This window comes from Hippopotamus amphibius, chromosome 9 (genome assembly GCF_030028045.1).
Source record: "Hippopotamus amphibius kiboko isolate mHipAmp2 chromosome 9, mHipAmp2.hap2, whole genome shotgun sequence".
Lineage (NCBI taxonomy): Eukaryota > Metazoa > Chordata > Mammalia > Artiodactyla > Hippopotamidae > Hippopotamus > Hippopotamus amphibius.
In genome coordinates, this window is record NC_080194.1 from 83,034,407 (window position 1) to 83,048,382 (window position 13,976).

Consider the following 13,976-nt stretch of genomic DNA (forward strand, 5'->3'; position numbering starts at 1 on the left):
TAAACTATTATAAGCACACTAAGTAAAATGGGGAAACATTAAAAATAGATGCAATAATAATATAAATAATAGAAATATTCTTCATTTTTACATCAAGCCTAGTTTTAAAAAAAAAGGGTTGGGAGAGAAAGAAGGAAAAGGCAGACGAGAGAAAGAAGGCAATGAAAAAGAAAGAGAAACAGGAGAGACGTGAAACATAATAAAGACAGAGGGAAGGGGAGGGAGAATCTAAAGGAAAATTAAAGATACAAAAAAGGAAATAAAAAGATGGATGAAGGAGTTCCTTGGTAGTCCAGTGGTTAGGACTTCAAACTTCCACTGCAGGGGGCCCAGGTTCAATCTCTGGTCCGGGAACTAAGATTCCTCAAGATTTGATGGGGCCAAAAAATAAATTAAATTAAATTTTTAAAAAAAGGTGGATAAAAATAGACATTCCTAAACTGATGAGGTAGACTTTCTGCATTAATGCAAGCAAAAGAAAAAAGACAGAAATTTATCTATTTATCTTAGTCTGAAAACATGCTAAAATCTTTCTTCCTAAAAAAGCTGTCCTTTGGCTACCTGTCCAGTCTATTACCTCATTCTCTTCTCAAAGCTTCTTTAAAGAATTGCCCACACTCACTACATTCACTTCCTCTCTATCCGTTAACTCTTTAGTCCTCTCTGATCTGGCTTCTGCCACCAAATCTTACTGGAACCTGCCCTGACCAGGATCATCAGTAGGCACCAAGGTCACGTTTATATGATTGGACCTCACGAGGTCCTCGAACAAAGCTGACACATCACTGCTTCTTAGAATTTCTGACTCCTTGAATTTTGGATGCTGTTCCTTTCACTTATCCTTCCACCTCTCTGACCAGCCCTCCTCATTCTAAGGGTGCCTCCTTCATCCAACCCTTTATGTGTTTATTTATTTATTTATTTAGCTATGCCATGTGGCTTGTGGGATCCTAGGTTCTTGACCAGGGATCAAACCCAGGCCTTGGCAGTGAAAGCATGAAGTTCTAACCACTGGACTACCAGGGAATTCCCCAACCCTTTATCTGTAGTGTTCCTTAGAATTCCATGCTATTCCTACCATTCAGCACCTGATTCAGTGGACAACCACCTAACTCTCAGGATTTTAGCAGCTTATATGTCTTTGGTTAGCATGCAGCTATTTATGATCCAAAACCTCGCATCTCCAGCTGTGAAATTATCCCAGTCTTCACACCTCTGTATCCATCTACCTGGCATCATTTCCCACGTGGCCAAAAATAAATTCATTACGTTTGCAGAGAAATGGTTTCCCTTTCAGATTCTGTAGGATTAAAAAACAGGCAGCCAGTTCAGTAAGGTGTTAAAACCAGCGTGAGAGATGAGAAAGTGCACAACAGGGAGTGTAGATGACTCTTTGGATGACTGAAAAGAAGCAGAGAGATAGAACAGCGGAGAAGTGAGTGTATTTGTAGGCACTGAGGAAGAAGCCAGTGGCCAAGAAGAGAAAAACTGCCCTAGAGTGAAAGGAAGTTCTTCAGTGGGATGGGAAGGTATTGCAGGCTTATCGGGAGAACATATTGGAAGAAATGGGGCTAGATAATGCCTTGGGCCTTTGCAGTCCCCAACATAGTGGCAGAAAAAGAATATTAACCTGGTATTTCTAAAATGAATTGGTAATCAGGCAGCCTAAATATTTCTTTTTGTTAGCTTTCCAGGGTGTTTGTTGCATAGACTCTGCCTGTACTGTATAATCGGTTATTTATCTATCTATTTATTTATTTGTTGGATGTGCTGTGCAGCTTGTGGGATAGTTCCCTGACCAAGGATTGAACCTGGGCCCCGGACAGTGAAAGTGCAGAGTCCTAACCACTGGACCTCTGGGGAACGCCCACCCCTCCCCCCACCCCTCCATCATCAGTCTTGAAACACTGTTCCCTAAGCAGCAGTGATGATGCCAGGACTCTCAGGCACTGAACAGTCAAATATCGGGTGGTCAAAAATCCACCTTGCAGGGAAAGAAGAAAGGGATGGGGTGGAGAGAGTCCTACCAGCTGAGTGGGCTACTCAAACACAATGGCAGGTTGCTGGCTTCAAAGTGAAAAAGCCTTCTGCCTGCCACCTTCAGATGTGACCTCCAGGGTGGGGACACACCCACCTCCCACCTTGGGTTCCCTCTGACAGCAGCCCCCTATGCTGGTCCAAGACAGAAGCAGCCCCTTCAGGCTAGCAGGGCATCAGGATGGAGCGCTTTCCCTGGACTCATCCCCATCTCTGCACACTGAAGTTTTCTGTCCTGGTGCAGTTCCCCTTATCTGCCTGACACTGGCAGTTTAAAATCTGTGGCAGAATGGGGAGGAAATCCAAAAAAGAGGGGATATATGTATACGTATAGCTGATTCACTTTGCTGTACAGTAGAAACTAACACAGCATTGTAAAGCAACTCTACTCCAATAGAAATTTTTTTTTAAATGGAAACACCATAAATAAATAAAATCTGTGGCAGGATGTGCACATGGTAGTTGTGACAAGAGAGCAGATGCTGAGGTTGAGGCCTTGGTTAGGAGGGCCATGATGAAATGGAATTCATATTTTACTGCAAGGCATGAAAATTTAACACTTTTCTCTACCAGTCTGGGCCTCCTCCCTTCCCTTTAGTGCATATCGTACATCTGCATTAAGCAGACCTCCTCAGGAGATAACATTCCTTCTCAATCTTGTAAGAGGTCACGATGGCCCACTACTGGCTTTGTACGTGCAGATCTGGACTGTGTAGACTGTGAGTACACCACTTGATACCTAACTCTTTCTCTCAAAGACTTATGTGACTGTGCTTTGACCTCTAGTGGGTGGAACAGTCCTCAGAGCTATCTGGAAGACTGTCTCCTGGGTTATAATCCTCGGCTCAAATAAAATTTTTCATTTCTATATTAAATCGACTATTGATTCATTTTTTCATCGACAGCTAGGACCCAGCTTGGTTGGGTCAGAGAGTTAGGAGGGGATTTCAGAGACCCCGACATGAGCCTAGGTAATTCTCCACTGCCTATGATGGTGTCTGAAATTCCTCTATTACGTTGCTTCTATTGAGACTTGACTCTTCCTGGGGCCTCCATACAGTTTCTCCCTATCATATAAAGGTGAGTCAAAAATCATCTGCACTCTGGCTATGGAATTTGTAAAAGTTTTAATATAATCAGGGTTCAGATAATTTTTGACTCACCCGCATATATGAACAACCCCAGAAGGATCAACAAAGTTTAGCAAAAAGATTCAAATGCCTGAGGTTTCAGCACCATAATTGTAGTAGCAGAGATGAGAGTGAAGGGAAGACCAGTGAGAGGAGAACAGAAAAAAAACCTTTGGCCTACACACAGTAGATGAGTTCAGACTCCTACAAACTCAGGGATCCTTGGATAACAAAGAAGTATAAGGACATCAGGCACTGACTGGGATACCAAGGTTTACCCTGGAGCTGAGACAGGCTTTTGATCTCTTGATCCTGAAGACTTACACATCACCATGAAGGAATAATAAACTTGCAATCCAAGTGCAATCAGTGTGTTTGTTATTGAATTTTAGCTTTAAGACAAGTCTTTTGGTGCCCCCTTCCAAACATACAGTGCTGCCCCTAAGTCCTGTTGCAGGGAACCGTTGGAACAACCACAGTCTCTGTCCCTTACTGCAGCTCCCCAAAACTCTAAAGCATAAAGGGCCCCCATCTCCATTTTGGCTCTAGCAAGAAACTCCCCTACAATGAGCCCATGAGCAGATCCTAAATCCATTCCCAAGCTGGGGAGGCCAGCACCCAGAGGGTCGAGGCCAGGGCCCAGGCAGCACACAGCCTCTGTGATTCCCTTTCCTGCTGATCACATGGGCCATGGACCCGATCCCCAGCCTCTCTCTATCCCCAGTCCTTTGCCCCAGCCTCATCCTAGGGTCTCACCCACTGGTGAGAAAAAGGGGCAGAGAAGGCTCCCAATGCCAAGAGCAGCAAAAGGAGCTTGTCCATCTCTTCCAAGAATAGCAGAAAGGAAAGGGGAGGAGAATGGGTGGCTGGAACCGGGACCAAGCCTCAGAGAGGCTGCAATTGTGTGGGATGGGAGAAAGCTAAGGGCTCTAGCCAGAACTACTTCCAGAAACTTCCTTTAGACAAAGGCTAAGAAATCCTGTGCACTGAATTAGGACCTTTGGCCTACTGAACAAAGAGTGTCCCTCCCTGCTGTCTCTGGCAGTTCCCTTCAAGTTGCCATCACATGTGAGTAAGCGAGGTTGCTTGACCAGACATGCCAGACACCCTGTCCAGTGAGAGATCCACCCGAGGGCTCAGGAGCCCAAGGGCAGGGCCTTCCTGTCTAATCAGGGCTTGTATTGATATGCCTAGTTCTTCTGGGTCTGACTCTCTGACCCATTACTCACCACCAGTCATCAACTCACTTGGCCTCAGGCCAGTCTGCTGATGTGGGGCTTTCTGGGTTTCTGCCTCTGAGGGGTTCCTTGTGCCAAATAAAAGCACTTTGCCTCCTCCTTCCTTTTATGTCTTTTCCCCAATTCTGCAGTGTTTCAGCCAACTTCTTGCCAACAGCAATAAGATGCAATTGTATATTGGTGATGGAATTGGAGGTGGTGGCAATGGTGGGGGTGGAGGGAAACTATGGGTTTTTTTGTTTGTTGTTATTGTTTTTAATTTGTATTTTTTGGCCGCACCACACAGCATGTGGGATCCTAGGTCCCTGACCAGGGATCGAACCTGGGCCCCCTGCATTAGAAGCACAGAGGCTTAACCACTGGACCACCAGGGACGTCCCAGGAGGAAAACTGAGTTAATTATTACACTGCTACAACTACCCCTTAATTCTCTTTTCACCTTCACAGCAAAACCTGTTGAAAGTTCCTTTATCCTTGAAGCCGAGTTCAACCTCTGTACCCCAATACCGAATTAAATCTGGGGGAGAGAGTTTTGGGTGAAGTAGATAAAGGGGGCCATAGCGGGCTAGTGCCCTCAAAACTGTGTGTCCCAACCTAGAGGGGGTAGTGAGGAGTTTTATAGTAATGGTTCTGATTGGTTGGTGGTGAGGTAAGCAACATCAACCTTCCGGTTCCAACCAGTCAGCGGGTCTCCGTGCTTGTGGGCAGCATACAGTTAACTTCTCCCACCTGGTGGGGGTTTCAGTATGTGCAAAACAGCTGGAAGATATTGTTGTGTGAGGGCTTCCCTGGTAGTGCAGTGGTTAAGAAACTGCCTGCCAACGCAGGGGATACAGGTTTGAGCCCTGGTGCAGGAAGATCCCACATGCCACGGAGCAACTAAGCCCGTGGGCCACAACTACTGAGCCTCTGCTCTAAAGCCTGCTAGCCACAACTACTGAGCCCATGTGCCACAACTACTGAAACCCGCACATCTAGATCCCGTGCTCTGCAACAAGAAAAACCACTGCAATAAGAAGCCTGCACACTGCAATGAAGAGTAGCCCCAGCTCTCCACAACTATAGAAAGCCCGCACGCAGCAACAAGGACCCAACACAGCCAATAAATAAATAAATAAATAAATAAAAAGATATTGTTGTGTGTATCCCTTGAGGGGGAACCAGAACCCACTCCAAGGCTGCACTGTTGTTTCTCTTGACTGGTCCTCCCTTGCCTCGAATCCCCACCTTTCCCTGATTAAAAACTATTCGATCTGCCTGTTGAAACTTAGGGAAGGTCAGGGAGGCTGAATAAAGCCTACTTCCTGTAATCAAAGAAGTGGAGGACACAGAAAGGCTTTTGTGCCCAGGAGCCCCACAGGGCTCAGCTCATACTCTCTACTAGCCCTCACCAAACTCTTATCCTCCCCTATGCTCAGCCTACCCCAATCAAGTTGCCACCCTCTACCCACTGAAATTGCTCTAACCATGCTCACCAGTGACTGCATGTTACCAAATCCAATAGTGACTTTCTGTCCACACATCTGGACACCTAATTGGCATTTGTCCTGATTGACCACTGCCTCCTTCTTGAAACATGCTCCCCTCTGGTCTGCCATGATGTTATACTTTCCTGGATGCCATGACAGCACACCAGCCTTCCAGGGAGAGGAACAAAGAGAATATGTCAGGTCCACAGCCCTTAAAGAGAAGTTCACATGTTCACAGGACTTCTTGTTTGTCAATCATTTTCAAATACTTCATATTTGAAAAAAGATTCATCATAATCTCCCCCAATGAAAACTTCACCTTCTGAATTCCCACTTTCTTTCAATACCTTCTCTTGAAAGATATCTAGCCTTCTTTTAGGCATCAGGAATCTCATTTGCCAGAAGAGTGCAATGAAATAGTTGGGAGTGTTTAATGTAAAGTACCTAGAAAAGGGTCTGACATATCCTCACATCTCAATCCTCAAAAATAAATAAAGATTTCTATTACTTCATTTTATTCTATTCCACTTTATTAGGCATAAAAATGTAGATCATCTATTTCTCTTCTACTACCCCTCATCTGTCACAAAGTCTTACATATATTTTCCTCACAATTCCATTCAGCTCATACTCATTCTTATATATCTAAACCCATAGCCACCCTCCCCAGGTAAGGCATAACCACCTCCACTCTAGAACAGTGCTCCAGACTCCTGAGTGGTCACGCTTTCCTCTACTCTTGCAAACACTTGAGTGTCCTGAGCACCAGTATGCATGTCTGCCTCAGTTCATACATTTAGATGGTTTAGTAGGACTGGATGATGCTGGGCCTTAAATGCCAAGCTGTTAGCTTCCCAGATTATTCAAGAAAAGAGAAAGCTTGGGAGGTCCATGAGGAAGACTAGAGGGACCCTTGATGATGGCAGTGTATAGAGAAGCGGGCAGGGACCTGAGAGGCTCAACCTCACCCTGCAGGAGCCTCTTCCCCTCCAGGTTCCCTGATGGGGGACTTTCAGCCTCTCCAAGCTTCTAGGCCCCATCCATCCCTATCCCCAGTGGTGAATTCAGTCTGGGACCAGAGTGGAGTAGGGTGACTAAGTGCACAAGCTCTATAACTGGTCTGGTCAGGGCCCATCTCCAGCACTTACTGACCAGGGACCCTGGCCAAGTTACTTAACTTTTCTGAAAGTATCAGCTGCTTAATGTGGCAAATGAGGACAATAATGGAATCCACCTGCTAGGGTTTTGCCAGGATTAAATAAAATGATGAGTTTTAGGTACTTGCTGTGTGCTAAGTGCTAACTGTGTTCTTATTTGTCTTATCACCGTTATCTTTGTGTCCCTGCCTTGATGATTCCCAGATAAAACTGGGATTGGGAAGGAGATGAAGACTGAATACGATGACTGCCCCCGCCCCAACTTCTCTTCCTCTGTCCTATTCTCCTGGGCAGCCCTAAACCCCACCCCGCAACACACACACACACACACACACACACACACACACTTCTCTTTCCTCTCACATAGTAGAACGTGAAACCCTGTTTCAGCTCAGCCTAAGGGCAGGCCTAGTCCCGGGACAGCTGTACCCCCTCTCACACTCTTCACACTCACAGATGTTATCTCAGCTCAGGATCAAAGGACAAGGTAGCAATGGAGACTCATAGGGGGATAAACAGACAGCCCAGCCCAGGGGTTCTTCATCATTTCCCAAATTAAGCCAGTGGAAATGGTGTCCTCTTACAGCACCCGTCAGAGCTGGCTCAGATCAGCCAAGCAGATGGGCTCTAATGAAAAATTGCAGACAGGGTGGGGTCAGCCTCATCTGCCGAAACTCCTCATCAGAGCAACCAAACTTCTGTTTCCCAGCTCCCTCCTCTCACAGCCACACCCCACCGCAGCTTCCCCTAGATCACCACCAGCCAGCAATGTAGGGAGGGCTTGTCTGTTCTCCATCCTTGCTCGGCTGCAGCCAAGGCTCTCTGTGTTGTGTGTGGGGCATGCCTGGGTACGTGGGCAGTTGGGGAGGCCATGGGGATGGATAACTAGAAGCAGGTGGGTCAGAAATGTTCCCTGGAGAGAAGCAAACAATAGCCCCAAGAATCGGGCTTTGATTCATTAACCGGCTGCCATGAGCACACAAACCTCTCCTGCCCTATCCTGGACAAGAGAACTCTTCCCCACCAGCTTCTCACAGACTTTCCTCAGATTTTCCTCCCCTGGGGTCACTATCTGCTTAAACTAAATTGTGCCCTAAATTCATATGTTGAAGCCCTGATCCCCCAAGTGTGATGGTATTTGGAGAGGGGCTTTGGGAAGTACAAGCATCCCCTGCTTTTCAAAAGTTTGCTTTCTGATACTTGCTTTTAGGAAAGACCTACATTTGTACCTGTTTCCTCTAACCAAAGGAAATCTGAAGAGAATCTGCTTTAAAAAAAAAAAAAAAGAAAAAGAAAAGTGAAAATAGTGCTCAGCATGTGTTTTATAGAGGTCTTTATAGAGACAGTGTACACCTGGGCAGTGGGAGCTGCATCACTAAGCTCCTCCCCACCCACCCCCCACCCCCCAGAACTACACTCAGCATCTCAGTGTCAAACTGCCAGAATTTAGAACTATGTCTGCGAGAGTCTGTGCTTTATCTGGGTTTATTCTGTGCATGTGTTAGCGAGATATGTCCTAAGGTATTTGCTTTTTCACTTTACACCATTTCAGCTTTTGAAAGGTTTCATAGGAGTGCTCTACTTTCAGGTAACAGGGGAAACCTGTAATTAGGTTTAGATAAAGTTGTGAGACTGGGCCCTCATGATGGGATTAGTGCCCTTATAAGAGGAGACACCAGAGCTTGCTTGCTCTCTCCTCCTCCCTCCCCTACTCTTTCCTCCCTCTGTTCCCATCTCTCCCCTTCTTTCCCAATCTCTCTCCCCACTCTTCTCTGCCAGGTGAGGATGGCTGCTGGCTGCAAACCAGTAAGAAAGCCCCCACGAGAGAACAGAATCAGCCAGAACTTTGATCTTGAACTTCCCAGCCTCCAGAACTGTGGGAAATAAATTTCTATGGTTTAAGCCACTCAGTCATGCCCGGCCCATCATTCTTGACTCCCTGTGTAGGACCATCAGCACCTTGATTCAGGTTGATTCAATTGGAAGGGTGGGTCTGCTTATAGCTGCTCTTTGGGCTTGTGGTGGTTAGATTCTCAGGGCAGTTGTTTTCTCTTTTTTTAATGAAATATATTTGATTGACAATATTGTGTTAGATTCAAGTATATAGCAAAGTGATTCAGTTATACATATATATGTATATATCTGTATTCTTTTCTTCTATTCTTTTCCATTATAGGTTATTACAAGATATTGACTATAGTTCCTTTACTATACAGTAAATCCTAGTAGTTTACCTATTTTATATACAGTGGTGTGTATCTGTTAATACCAAACTTCTAATTTTAACCTCCTCCTCTTCTTTCCCCTTTGGTAACCATAAGTTTGTTTCTATGTCTATAACTCTGTTTCTGTTTTGTAAATAAGTTCATTTGTACTATTTTTCAGATTCCACATATAAGTGATATTATATATTTGTCTTTCTCTGTCTGACTTACCTCACTTAGTATGATAATCTCTAAGTCCATCCATGTTGCTGCAGATGGCATTATTTCATTCTTTTTTTATGGCTGAGTAATATTCCATTGTGTATATACATGCCACATCTTATTTACCCATTTATCTGCTGATAGGCATTTAGATTGCTTCTGTGTCTTGGGTATTGTAAATAGTGCTGCTATGAACATTGGGATGCATGTATGTTTTCAAATTAGAGTTTTAGTCATATCTGGTTATATGCCCAGGAGTGGGATTGCTGGATCATATGGTAACTCTATTTTTAGTATTTTAAAGAACCTTCACACTGTTTTCCAAAGTGGCAGCACAAATTTATATTCCCACCAACAGTGTACAAGGGTTCCATTTTCTCCACACCCTCTCCAGCATTTGTTATTTGTAGACTTTTTGATAACAGTGATTCTGACCAGCGTGAGGGGATACCTCATTGTGATTTTGATTTGCATTCTTGTAATAATTAGCAATGTTGTGAATCTTTTCATATGCCTATTGGCCACCTGTATGTCTTCTTTGGAGAAATGTCTATTTAGGTTTTCTGCCCATTTTTGATTGGGTTGTTTGTTTCTCTGATATTGAGTTGTATAAGCTGTCTGTATATTTTAGAAATTAAGCCATTGTTGGTTGCATCAATTGCAAATATTTTCTCCCAATCCATAGATTGTCTTTTTGTTGTGCAAAAACTTACAAATTTGATTAGATACCATTTGTTTATTTTTGCTTTTATTTATTTTGCTTGGGGAGACTAAGAAAACATTGCTATGATTTATATCAGAGAATGTTTTGCCTATATTCTCTTTGAGGAGTTTTATGGTGTCATGTCTTACATTTATGTCATTAAGCCACTTTGAGTTTACTTTTGTGTATGGTATTGAGGGAGTGTTCTAACATTATTGATTTGCATGTGGCTGTCCAGCTTTTACAACACCAGTTGCTATAGAGACTGTCTTTTCTCTGCTGTATATTCTTGTCTCCTTTGTCAAAGATTAACTGACCACAGGTGTGTGGGTTTATTTCTGGGGACTCTTTATTCTGTTCCACTGATCTGTCTGTTTTTGTGCCAGTACCACATTGTTTTGATTACTGTAGCTGTGTATTATTGTCTGAAGTCTCAAAGGGTTATGCCTCCAGCATTGTTCTTTTTCTCAAGATTACTTTGGCAATTCTGGTTTTTATGTAGTTCCATATAAATTTTAGGATTATTTGTTGTGGTTCTGTGAAAAATATCATGGGTAATATGATAGGGATTGCATTAAATCTGTAGATTTCTTTGGGTAGTATTGCCAGTTTAACAATATTAATTCTTCCAATCCAAGAGTGTAAGATATCTTCTCATTTCCTTGAATCATCTTTGATTTCCTTTATCAGTGTTTTATAGTTCTCAGCATATGTCTTTCAGTTCCTTTGGTAGGTTTTTTCCTAGTTATTGTACTTTTTTTTTTAGACAAAATTTTAAACAAGATTGTTTTTTACTTTTCTGATTATTCATTGTTAATATAAAGAGATGCAACACATTTCTGTATATTAGTCTTGTATTCTACTATCTTGCTGAATTTGTTTATCAGTTCTAATAGTTTTTGTGTGGCATCTTTAGGGTTTCTGTATAAAGTATCATGTCATCTGCATATAATGATGATTTTACCTCTTCCCTTCCAATTTAGATACATTTTATTTCTTTTTCTTGTCTAATTGCTGTGGCTAGGACTTTCAATACTATGTTGAATAGAAGTGGTAAAAGTAGGCACCCTTGTCTTTTCCCAGAATTTAGTGGGAAGGCTTATGGCTTTTCACCATTGAGTGTTATGTTGGCTGTGGATTTGTCATAAGTGGCTTTATTGTGTTATGATATGCTCCCTTTGTGCCCACTTTGGAAAGAGTTTTTCATCATAAATGGATATTGAATTTATCAAATGCTTTTATTGCATCCATTGAGATGATCATGTGGTTTTAGTCTTTTCCTTTGTTGATGTGGTGTATGACATTGATTGATTTGCATATGTTGAACCATCCTTGTGATTCTGGAGTGAATTCAACTTGATCATGGTGTATGATCCTTTTTATATGTTGTTGGATTTGGTTTGCTGATATTTTGTTGAGGATTTATGCATCTGTATTCATCAAAGATATTGGCCTGTAATTTTCTTTTTTGATAGTGTCTTTGTCTGGTTTTGGTATGACAGGTGGCAGGAATATACAATGGAGAAAGGACAGTCTCTTCAATAAGTGGTGTTGGGAAAACTTGACAGCTACATGTAAAAGAATGAAATGAGAACATTCTCTAACATCATAATACAAAAAACCCAAAAAACAAAAAACTCTCAAAATGGATGAAAGCTCTAAATCTAAGATGGGATACTATAAAACTCCTAGAGGAAAACATAGGCAGGACACTCCTGGACATAAATCACAGCAGTATTTTTTTTGACTCTTTCTCCTAGGGTAAAGGAAACAAAAGCAAAAATAAACAAATGGGAACTAAATAAACTTAAGAGCTTTGCACAGCAAAGGAAACCATCAACAAAACGAAACAACAATCTACTGATGGCAGAAAATATTTGCAAATGATATGATCAAGAAGGGATTAATATCCAACATATATAAACAGCTCATACGGCTCACCATCAAAATAAATAAATAAAACCAATTTAAAAACGGGCAGAAGAACTGAATAAAGGAAATGCAGATGACCAACAGGCACATGAAAAGATGCTCAACATTGCTAATCATCAGGGAAATGCAAATCATAACCACAGTGATATATCACCTCACACCTGTCAGAATGGATATCATCAAAAAGAATACAAATCAGGAATTCCCTGGCTGTCCAGTGATTAGGACTTCATGCTTTCACTGCCGAGCTAAGGGCCTGGGTTCAATCCCTGGTCAGGGAACTAAGATCCCACAAGCAGTGTGGCATGGCCAAAAAAAAAAACCCAAAAAAACAAAAACCCACAGATAGCAAATATTGCATCATTGGTGGGAATATAAATTGGTGCAGCTTCTGTGGAAAACAGTATGGAGATTTCTCAGAACACTAAAAATAGATCTATCATATGACCCAGCAATTGCACTTCTGGGTATATATCCAAAAAAACCCCAAAACCAACAACAGTAATTTGAAAAGATATAGGCACCCCTATGTTCATAGCAGCATTATTTACAATTGCCATGATATGAAAACAATCTAAGTGTCCATCAGTAGATGAATGGATAAAGAAGCCATAGAATATATATATAATGGAATACTACTCAGCCATAAAAAAAATGAATTTTGCCATCTATAGCAACAAGGATGGACTTGGAGGGTATTATGCTAAGTGAAGTAAGACAGTGAAAGACAAATACTGTGTGATATCACTTATATGTGGAATCTTAAAAGTAGAAGAAACTAGTGGATATAACAAAAAAGAAGCAGACTCACAGATATAGAGAATAAACTGGTGGTTACCAGTGGCGAGGGGAGGAGAGGCAATACAGGGGTGGGAGAGAGGGAGGTATAAACTATTGGGTGTAAGACTCACACATGTATTGTACAAAATGGGGAATATAGTCAATATTTTGTAATAACTGTAAATGGAAAGTAACTTTTAAATGTTGTATAAAATTTTTTAAAAATTAAAAAACTTTTGAGAAAAAGAAATGTAAAAAATAAAAACACACCAACTCTTGGTTTTATTGATTCTTTCTATTCATTTTATCTCTATTTTATTTATTTCCCCTCTGATATTTATTATTTCCATCATTCTGATGACTTTAGGTTTCTTTTGTTTTTTTTCTAATTCTTCTAGGTGGTAAGTTAGGTTTTTATTGGAATTTTTCTTTTTCTTGTTCTTTTTTTTAGGAAAGCCTATATTGTTATAAACTTCCCTCTTAGGACTGATTTTGCTGCATCCCAGAAGTTTTGTATAGCTCTGTTTTCATTTTCATTTGTCTTGAGGTATTTTTGATTTCCTTTTTGATTTCATTGTTGACCCATTGACTTTTGTTGTTGTTTGTTTTTAATTTAATTAATTAATTAATTAATTAATTGGCTGCATTGGTTCTTCATTGCTGTGTGCAGGCTTTCTCTAGTTGAGGCGAGCGGGGGCTACTCTTTGTTGTGGTGCGCAGACTTCTCTTATTGCGGTAGCTTCTCTTGTTGCAGAGCACAGGCTCTAGGCACGCAGGCTTCAGTAGTTGTGGCACATGGGCTTAGTTGCTCCACAGCATGTGGGATCTTCCTGGACCAGGGATTGAACCTGTATCCCCTTCACTGGTAGGCAGATTCTTAACCACTGCACCACCAGGGAAGTCCCGACCCATTGGTTTTTTAGAAGCATTTTGTTTAGTCTCCATGTGATTGTTTCTTTTTTCTCATTTTTCTTTCTGTGGTTGATTTCTAGTTTCATGCCTTTGTGGACATTGAGAAGATGCTTGAAATAATTTCTATCCTCTTAAATTTGTTGGTCCTTGCTTTATGCCCTAATATGTCGTCTATCCTAGAGCACGTTTCAT

General features: G+C 41.9%; 1 non-coding gene across 1 annotated transcript; it reads right to left on the reverse strand.

The window, feature by feature from the left end:
• Positions 1–4,706: 4,706 nt before the first annotated feature.
• Positions 4,707–4,779, reverse strand: TRNAR-UCU (transfer RNA arginine (anticodon UCU)). The gene has a single exon. It is a non-coding gene; the product is annotated as a tRNA-Arg (tRNA).
• Positions 4,780–13,976: the final 9,197 nt, after the last annotated feature.